Below are 10,000 nucleotides of genomic sequence, written 5' to 3'. Positions count from 1 at the left end.
TGTGACGATTTTCCTATTGGCGGTAAGGAGGGGGTTATACTATTGAATACAACTCACGACTTGTTTTGTTTTGGTGTTATACACTTGCATTTTGACGTAATTTTTTGGTCAGTGTCAGGCTATGATTTTACGAAAGCTATGGCCGGACACTTACCGACAAGAAAACAAACCCACCATCAAAACACAAGGCCAGACCGCCAATACAAAGCAAATCGTAGGGTTTATTTAATAGTTCAACCAATAGGGTCATTTTCCCCCCGTTGAGCACTATTAACGACAACTCATCAGGCGGCCCACTAACCTTAAAAAAACTTCACAATACAAATCTTAAAGTTAAAGGTTAGAAGTTCACGAAGGCTATGATTGTGTCACACATGAAAAGATCGAGCCACGAGACTTGTTTGTTATCTTGTATCTTATGTCTATGACGGAATGAACGTTCTGTAGTAGTCCGACCACTTTATCCCATTGTCAAACCAGGACATCGAGGTCAAGAATGGGGTTGAACTCCATTGAGCTATCCAAACTATTTCCTATGGCCCTGCATTGTTATGTTATGTGACCAACGATCCCATAACGGTATGATATCGGACTGATATTGATTGGGAAATTGAATTTACAGCCAAAAATCTGTGTTTGCTTGTGTCGATATAAACATGGTTGAAAGGATCCAGAAACCCAACGGTTTGAATGTCTGATCAGCTTCAATTTAATTTCAAATTTTGGTATCTTCTTTAGTCCGACATATTATTACCGTTTTGATGTGCTGGTTCACATATTTAGATCTGATCCCCGTTTATTTATAAGGATACACAGGATATAGTGTTGGTTCCGGAGAGGTCACATAATATATATTATATACGAGTGAGTAGACGGATAAAAAAAAACGTTTTTGCGAACATGGAACCGTTCGTTGTGTTTTTGTTTTTTCTGCCTGTATGTTTGCAAGCAGCACCGGAAGTGCGTCTGCCTGTTGGTGTCGTCAGAGGTGAGTGGTACATTAAGGAGATGATTTAAGTTCAATCTTTCTACTGACATTTGAATGAACCATGTATTTGTATTCGATGTCATTGCCATGAACAGACCAAAGCAGCATGGGGGCCTGGCTGGTGTTGCTGACTTCCCCAGGGAGGCACGTACTGTGACTTCTATCCCCCTGTATCTGTTGTCTGACATGCTTTCTGTCTTTGTCTTGGAATGAAATTACTTGGTTTTGTCCTGACCTGGAAGGGAGGGAAACATTCAAATGTATAATTTTTGTTTTGGGAGATGATATTTTTTTTTCCCTTGTAAATCATCGTATGTGGTATGCATTATTATATTTTTTTATTTTTAATGTAGAATGAAATGTAAGCATTTGAGTGTATTCCTCTTTGTTGGATCTCGTGCTTGTGTCTGGATGAGACTTTTAGGTGATCTCAAACTAAATACTCTGATAGTGTGTGCTCTTGGAATCTACAATTGTTTCCTATTTGAACCAATTCCCCTTTGTCATACTTTTTCTTGGGTGCTTTATTTGAAATTCTAGAACGTTTTACTATCCCATTTTTTTCCTTTTTACTGGCGCTGATATAACCTAAATGTGTTGTAAACGCCGTAAAACCTTTAATTTAAACTTTAAAAACAAACAAGCATCTTCTTGGATGCCAATCTAAAACACATTTCGTTAGTAATCCAGTTTTACTGTAAAGTATTTAAAAATAAGATAAGCATTAACGCCTGTTGTTTACTACCACAACCACCACTACTACTACTACTACTACTACTACTACTACTACTACTACTACTACTACTACTACTACTACTACTACTACTACCACTACTACTACCACTACTATTACTATTACTGTACTACTACGACTACTTATGCTACAACAACTATTCTTATTACGTCTAATATCATCATCATCATCATCATCATCATCATCATCATCATCATCATAATAATCATGATCATCAGTGTTAATATCCCCCCCCCCCCCCAACCGCCACCACCATCTCAATCCAAACGTTACATTTTCATTTAAAAACAAACGACCTTGACATTGGTTCCAGGTTACGACAAGTTGGCAGTGACAACGTCCAAGCCATATCACGCCTACTATGGCGTCCCGTTTGCTCTGCCTCCTATTGGAGGGCTCAGGTTCAAACCTCCACAGAGATACACCACCACTGACCCTAACAGGATCATCAGCTCAGACAGGTAGGTACAGTATAAACTACTTATCACGTTACTGTAAAATAAAGCAAGCTGTCACCAGGGAAGATTGGTGTGTCATTTCAAGTCGACCTCAACCCATGAGATGACACTGGAAGAAGAAGAAGAAAATAAATATAACCCATGACCTAAGCCTAAAAACGGTCCATCGGTGGGATTAACCCGACGTGCACATTTTTGCAGGTCTGATTACCCAATTCATAATACGTTCATTGTTGTAATGGAAATCTAAAAGATTGGTGCAAAATATTATCCATTACAACAATGCTAAACTAGGCCGATAATTGTGTTCCGAGTGACAGACCTGCTTATATGTACACGTCGGATAACTAGATGATAAAGAGTAATTTTTTTAAGAACCCCCCCCCCCCCCCAAATAAAATAAAGAGATCTTTTATAAATGTCAGTTTTATATAGTGTTCAAAACGTAATTTTTTTTTCCGGAACGAAAAACCGTTTGACACATATTATCTGATTCTGAAAACAGACCAGAAAGAAAACCCGTTTGCCATCCGCCTCAAAACAGACCAGAAAGAAAACCCGTTTACCATCCGCCTCAAAGCAGACCAGAAAGAAAACCCGTTTACCATCCGTCTCAAAACAGACCAGAAAGAAAACCCGTTTGCCATCCGCCTCAAAACAGACCAGAAAGAAAACCCGTTTGCCATCCGTCTCAAAACAGACCAGAAAGAAAACCCGTTTACCATCCGCCTCAAAACAGACCAGAAAGAAAACCCATTTGCCATCCGTCTCAAAACAGACCAGAAAGAAAACCCGTTTACCATCCGTCTCAAAACAGACCAGAAAGAAAACCCGTTTGCCATCCGCCTCAAAACAGACCAGAAAGAAAACCCGTTTGCCATCCGTCTCAAAACAGACCAGAAAGAAAACCCGTTTACCATCCGCCTCAAAACAGACCAGAAAGAAAACCCGTTTGCCATCCGTCTCAAAACAGACCAGAAAGAAAACCCGTTTACCATCCGCCTCAAAACAGACCAGAAAGAAAACCCGTTTGCCATCCGCCTCAAAACAGACCAGAAAGAAAACCCGTTTGCCATCCGTCTCAAAACAGACCAGAAAGAAAACCCGTTTGCCATCCGTCTCAAAACAGACCAGAAAGAAAACCCGTTTGCCATCCGCCTCAAAACAGACCAGAAAGAAAACCCGTTTGCCATCCGCCTCAAAACAGACCAGAAAGAAAACCCGTTTGCCATCCGCCTCAAAACAGACCAGAAAGAAAACCCGTTTGCCATCCGCCTCAAAACAGACCAGAAAGAAAACCCGTTTGCCATCCGCCTCAAAACAGACCAGAAAGAAAACCCGTTTGCCATCCGCCTCAAAACAGACCAGAAAGAAAACCCGTTTGCCATCCGTCTCAAAACAGACCAGAAAGAAAACCCGTTTGCCATCCGCCTCAAAACAGACCAGAAAGAAAACCCGTTTGCCATCCGCCTCAAAACAGACCAGAAAGAAAACCCGTTTGCCATCCGCCTCAAAACAGACCAGAAAGAAAACCCGTTTGCCATCCGCCTCAAAACAGACCAGAAAGAAAACCCGTTTGCCATCCGCCTCAAAACAGACCAAAAGAAAACCCGTTTGCCATCCGCCTCAAAACAGACCAGAAAGAAAACCCGTTTGCCATCCGCCTCAAAACAGACCAGAAAGAAAACCCGTTTGCCATCCAAAGAAAAACCGTTCATCGTCTCAAAACAGACCAGAAAGAAAACCCGTTTGCCATCCGTCTCAAAAACATCCCAGAAACATATTTTCTAAATTATATTTTCATTATAAATCCATTATTACACTTCTATTCTACCTACTGTCAAAATTGCATAGCTTTGCTTGTACCTCCTGTATATTTTATTTCATTTTGTCTTAAATTAGCTTCGTATTTTTATCAATGAGTTCACGGTAATGTATAACGTTTTGTCAAACAATGAATGAAGTGCAACATATTATAATTTCCATTCAAGATCAACAAAGTATATTTTATCTCTTATCTTGTCTTGTCTATAAAAAATTGTTTGCCACCCGACTCAATACAAACCCAGTCAGAAGAAGGATCTCCAATGGAAACCGTTACATGAAAGACGTTCGTTCCATCAACAAACTCCTCGTATTCTACAAATCACAAAACAGAAAACTCGAAATTCCAACTTGCCATTTGAAACGGAACAATAACAAAACAAGAAACTCAGCATTCAATTTTGAAATCCCCCACTCAAGAACAAACCATCATCTTTACTCTTTCTTCCCCCCCCCCCCCCCCCCCCCACCATCCGACCTTGGAACTCCCTACCAACCACTGGTAAACAAGCCCTTTCGACTGATGACTTCAAAAAATCGCTCCCTGCTTCCCTCTAAAACTCCTGTTATTGTTACTGAAAAGAAGGCCATACAATCTTCAGCCTGAGACTGTGGCCTTAATGGAAAAAGAAGAGGAAGAAGAAGAAGAAGGAATGACTGGAGCTCCCGGTGAGACTTTAGGGGATTCCCCATTAGTTGATGCCTATAACGATACACTAAAATCGGGATTTACCTATAACCAATAGCTATATATAGATAGCTAATGACGTGTTTTGTTTGTTTGTTTTTTTAATCATTAACCAACCAGTTTTAGGGCCATCTGTATTCAGGATAACTTTGCTACCGAGAAGGACGAAGACCAAAGTGAAGATTGTCTCTACCTGAACATCTACACACCGAACGCACCCCTTGGAACGTTCAACAATCAACAACGCAAAAAGGTTGGTTTTAGATGTCTTATATTATCATATTTGGCTCTGAAGTGAAGAATGTGTCAATAAAGATGAGAGAAGATATATTGAAATGGGGCGGGCATGTAAAGTTTTTAAAGAGACGAGAGAGGGAGTACATGGGAAGGAATGTATTGGATATACAAGTATCGTGAAAGAGAAAGAGGGGACGCCCAAAGATTAGACTGTGGGATAAGGTAAAGGACGATATGAAAGAACTGGGTCTGGAGGAAGATGATGCTCTTAACCAAGATGCATGGAGATGTGGTAATCATTATGGCAACCATGTAAAATGCGGGATAAGCTGAAAGAAGAAGAAAATATATTAGGTAAATTGGACTTTTTGTACAGGGCTGTAAATTCTCTGGCAATAGCCTGATATCAGACACTCCATTATTCTCTATATAAAAAAGGGACATCATTCATTTATCCCATGATCTGATGATCGTCGGGAGGTTACACGGGATGCAGCTCTCATCACTTTCCGCCATTCGTCCCTATTGTTGGCCTCTCCAACAGTTCTTCCATCTTCAATCCCGCCCATTCCTTGATACTGTCCATCCAAACTTTCCTTTGTCTTCCTCCTTCAACCTCAAGGATATCCTCCATCACCATTCTACACAAACCTTCACGCTTTACATTGTGGCAAAACCATGACAGTTTCCTTCTTCTAACTGTGGCGATGAGGGGTTCCTGTCATCCTGCACGATTTTGCACCTCTTTATTGATTCTGTGTTCTATTACGGCACCCGCAGGAGTTTTCGATAACTTTTCATCTCAAAAGCAGATATTCTGCGCTCTAATTCCGCAGTAATTCCGACTCGCAACCGTAGGGCTTGTTGGTTGGTCCATATTGATATTAAAATAAAAAATGTAAACTGATTGATCGTTCGATACTATGAATTTATTACTGAAAAGGGACGCACATCTTGCTTATCTCGCAAGGGAACAACAACAGGAAAATGGGAAACGAAACGATATAACAATTAACGTATAACGGTCTAAGGGACATAACCACTAGAATTTAAAAGATGAGTATAGTAAAGTATGAGTTACTTCATTAACTTCGCTGCATGCACAAGTCAGTTTCTCTGTGCTGCCTCTCGCTTCCTTCACATCGACCGTCGCTGTGTGCGTGTGCGTGGCTGTCAAGGGGATTCCCCGTTTCTCTGTTTTTATAGTTTGTAGCGGCCTCTCGCGGTCGTTCGCGCGCTCGCTCAGATTTTTCTTTTTTTCAATGGAAAAGCGAATATTTAATGGGCAAGCGAACCGGATGTCTTTTGTTTAGTTTGTTCCAGGGTTGCCAGTTTGGCATTTTAAATGCCAGATTCCAAAAATCTGGCATTTTTGAAAACCGTTTGGCATTAGAAAAATCATTTGGCATTTGGCATTTTCATTTGGCATTTTCTTTTCTTGTATATTATACTTCAAATGACACCTTTTCTTAATTATTTCTAAACGCGTAAAAACAAACATCTTCACATTTCTTTTTCATTTTTAAAATCCAACCTTGGTGTAGTGGTTTAGCACTCCACTTAGTAGTCAGTAGGTAAATAATTACCCCAACAGGAAATTTAGTATAATTCAAAAAAAAAAAAAAAAAAAAAAAAAAAAAGAAAAAGAAAAGAAAACACGCAAGCCACCAGGATATGATAGTAAATTGTCTATCAAAAGTGAGTAGTTTTCTTAGTGGGGGTGGGAGTCAACAGACTTTGGCATTTTTTTTGAGTGTTTTGGCATTTTTTGAGTCTTCCCCTGGCATTTTGTTGAAAAATAATCTGGCAACCCTAGTTTGTTCGTCTGCGAAAAAAAAAAAGAAAAGAAAACAAAGCTGAATGATCAACGAGCCGCTTTCTCATACAAAGGAAGAAATACAAGAACTAACAGTCAACGATTCTGCAACATGTCAGAAACATTTGTAGATCGCGAAAGCGACCTTCAATTGATAGAAGGTAAAATTAAAGATAAGGCTTATTAGGAGATTAAAATATTTTCTGACAATTTTAGAAAAGACGATTTACAGGCCTGTTTGTAACAGCAAGGCTCCAAATCCACTGGACCAATCGTCACCAATTTTTTCATGGTGTTTACAATTGACATGAAGATGGCTTGCGTGTATTATGAGATTGATTAGACATCGTGATGATCTATCAAAAACTCAAATGTGTGTCGTCAAATCTCATCGAAAATATAGAGAGGTGAGCCGGTGTTACCAATACTTAGCTTCTATACCAGGACAAATCATTCGTTTGGACAGAAAAATAAATTTTAAAAAACTTACCGCTAACCGTCAAAAGCAGTTTAGATTTGAAGATGCATTTGTTTTCTATCAAAAAACATTCGGTACCAGACAATCCTTGGCCTTGATGAATTTCAAAAGTTGTGTTTGAAATTATATCCTAAATATTTTCATGATTCATTCCTCGCGAAATCGTGTGGGTTTCCGTCTGTACGTCTGGTGCCGTGTAAACAAAACAAAGGTTTTTAAAAAACTTTATTGAGAAAAAGATACTGAAAAAAGTGTCCCTAGATAGGTATGCAATTTGGTGCATTAGTGCAGTAAAAATTGGTGCACAAAATTAGTTCGTAGCGGATGCGAGACTGTGTGTGTGTGTGTGTGTGTGTGTGTGCGTGTGTATGTGTGAGTGTGGTTGTGTGTCTCTTTCTTTTTTTTCTTTTTTTTTTTTGGGAGTACCTATGTATACGGTAACGGGGCATCTAGCCTCAGGATCTACGTACACGTAAACTGGTTTACTGTTGCAACACAAGCATTAGATGGTCCTCGCTGTCGTGACCGCGCGCGCTCGTGTGTGTGTGTGTTATTTTTTTTTAAAATCAAAACAATTTTAACCATTAATGGCGAGATTCCATCTTACACTCCCCAAACTCCAGATCTTAGTCTTAATGTTATCATTAAAAGACAAGCTTTGCGATTTATAGTTTAATTGAAGCCCGAGTCGAAATATACTTTTACTACTGCTCTCTTGGTGGAAACGATTTATTCTGCATAAGCAATCTGGAGAAAAAAATCAGTGTCACTGTAAAAGGTTAAAATTTCACGAAGTACGCTCCGTGAACACCGCTGTAACAATCCTTTGATCTACGTCATCAGGCAACCCATTGTTTCTTTCATCTTTTCCCATTCCCCCTTACTATCCCCCCCATCTCTCTCTCTCTCTCTCTTTCTCTCTCTCTCTCTCTCTCTCTCTCTCTCTCTCTCTCTCTCTCTCTCTCTCTCTTGTCATAGTGTTATCCCTTCCCCTTCCCATCTCAATGTAAAATGAAAACGTTCTGCTGTTTGCAGATACATGTATGATTGTTTTGTTTTTTCTCTCTCACTAGGCAAGGATTAAAAACCAAGACATCAGGTAATTGGTGTCTAATGCCAAAGTATAGATTCTCTCTTTGGCCAATTTAGTCACGTATGTGGCAGCCCAGCTAATGTTCTGCCTATAACACACAATAAGTGGGATTTGGGGGGGGGGGAGGGGGGGGGGGGGTTACGAAAGAAATCAAGGTCATAAGTAACCGTGCACAAGAGCTGTATAGGGAATTGTTTTCTGAGGGTCTTGCAAATACCAAATATTTTATGGAAAGCTCTTTCGAACTACAAGACGTCTGGTTTGTTTTGCTATCTTGGAACAAACGAAACAGAGATGTCTTGATGTGTGACCTAGTTGTCTGATTTTGTGACCTGGATGTAAGGTATTGTGACCTAGATGTATCCTTTTGTGTGTGCAACCATGCGGGTAAGTACAGCGATAGCTTGCCAGTTGAGGGAAAAAAAGGAAGAAGCAGCGTATCCGCATTCGAAAAACAAAACAAAAAAACCTGAAAAAACAAAACAACTTAACCTTTTAAAGGCGAATATCAATCTTAATTGGACCAAAAATAAAATCTTACCGTTTTCATCAAAAGACAAAAAACAAATTACAATTTAAAAATTTGAGCTGTTATATAGGGCAATTTCCACACAACGTGCTCAAAGCGCTTTTTATCAATATTCTTACTGCTCTTATGGTGGAAACGTTTTTTTTTCTGCGTTAAAAAATAATATAAATGAAGACTATTATTTGAAAAAAATAAAAAAAATCAGTGTCACTGGTAAAGGGTTAATTGCAGTACTCCTGCATCCTGTGAGACTTCTACGGCACTTGCTAATCATATTGCTACCTTTAGCGGCGAAATTCGATCTTTGACCTAACACCAAATCTTCTATCATCAAAAGACAAGTAACGGCAAAACGATTATAGACAATTGACGTCCGAGTTGCGATAGTCTGACTGCTCTCTTGGTGGAAACGCTGTATTCTCTGTTAACAATAATAAAGATAAAAGCAAAAAATTAGCTGTGTTAAGGGGTTAAGAACACCTGCAACTGCCAGCATCCTTGAGATGATCTACGTCACCGAGGTCACCAAGCGACACGTCTCCCTTTCATCGGCATGCACCCCCCCCCCCCTCCACTCTTTCAAGGTGGTGGTGGCGGCGGATAAAAAAGGCCTTTTTTCTTTCATTCAATCAACTTGACTGCTGGTGGACCCTAGGCCTCTCTACAAGTACAAGAAATAATACTCACTTTTTTTCTGCTCCAACGAAAATATCTACCCCCCCACCAGTCTAATTATTTGTAGCAGACGTCAAATTTCTCAAAACGGTCACGTGACACTGTAAAAACAACACAGGAAGTCCATGAAAGCTTATTTACGGCATTTCCTTTGAACCGTGTAAACAACAAAATTTCGTTTTCATTCGACTCAACGGTCAGATTGGCCGGTATTTTTTTAACGAACTAAAGTTCTGAAAAATCAAAATGTTTCTTAGAAAGTTGAAAGATGCTAGTTTTTGAAACAGAGGTAGGTTTTTTTTTAAATCTTTATATTTTACGTGAATGCATGCTCAAGGCGAGTTGGACGTTCAGCGGAGGTTGGTAGGCCAAAGGCCCACCTCTCTAGCAATTAATTTGTTTCCATAAATCTCTGTCCAGTACAAGTGTTCTTAGCTTTTGAATGTCATCATGTGTGTTA

The 10,000-nt window shown here is 39.6% G+C and overlaps 1 protein-coding gene across 2 annotated transcripts in view; it reads left to right on the top strand.

The window, feature by feature from the left end:
- Positions 1-4,569: 4,569 nt before the first annotated feature.
- The window catches only part of LOC144979414 (carboxylesterase 1C-like), a 29,834-nt gene continuing 24,403 nt past the window's right edge, over positions 4,570-10,000 (top strand). Inside the window, exon 1 of one of the 2 annotated variants that reach the window (XR_013646692.1) lies at positions 4,570-4,965. The gene's annotated coding sequence lies outside the window, so the exon portion shown is untranslated. Of the gene's footprint in view, positions 4,966-6,796; positions 6,927-10,000 lie in introns of those variants that run through there. The other variant, XR_013646691.1, reaches the window with a different exon arrangement.

Source organism: Berghia stephanieae, chromosome 9, assembly GCF_034508935.2.
Source record: "Berghia stephanieae isolate SIO BIC M18660-M18661 chromosome 9, UCSD_Bste_1.3, whole genome shotgun sequence".
In the NCBI taxonomy this organism is placed as follows: Eukaryota; Metazoa; Mollusca; class Gastropoda; order Nudibranchia; family Aeolidiidae; genus Berghia; species Berghia stephanieae.
Note: the sequence above shows the minus strand (reverse complement) of the source record. Positions and strands in the feature narration are given on the sequence as shown.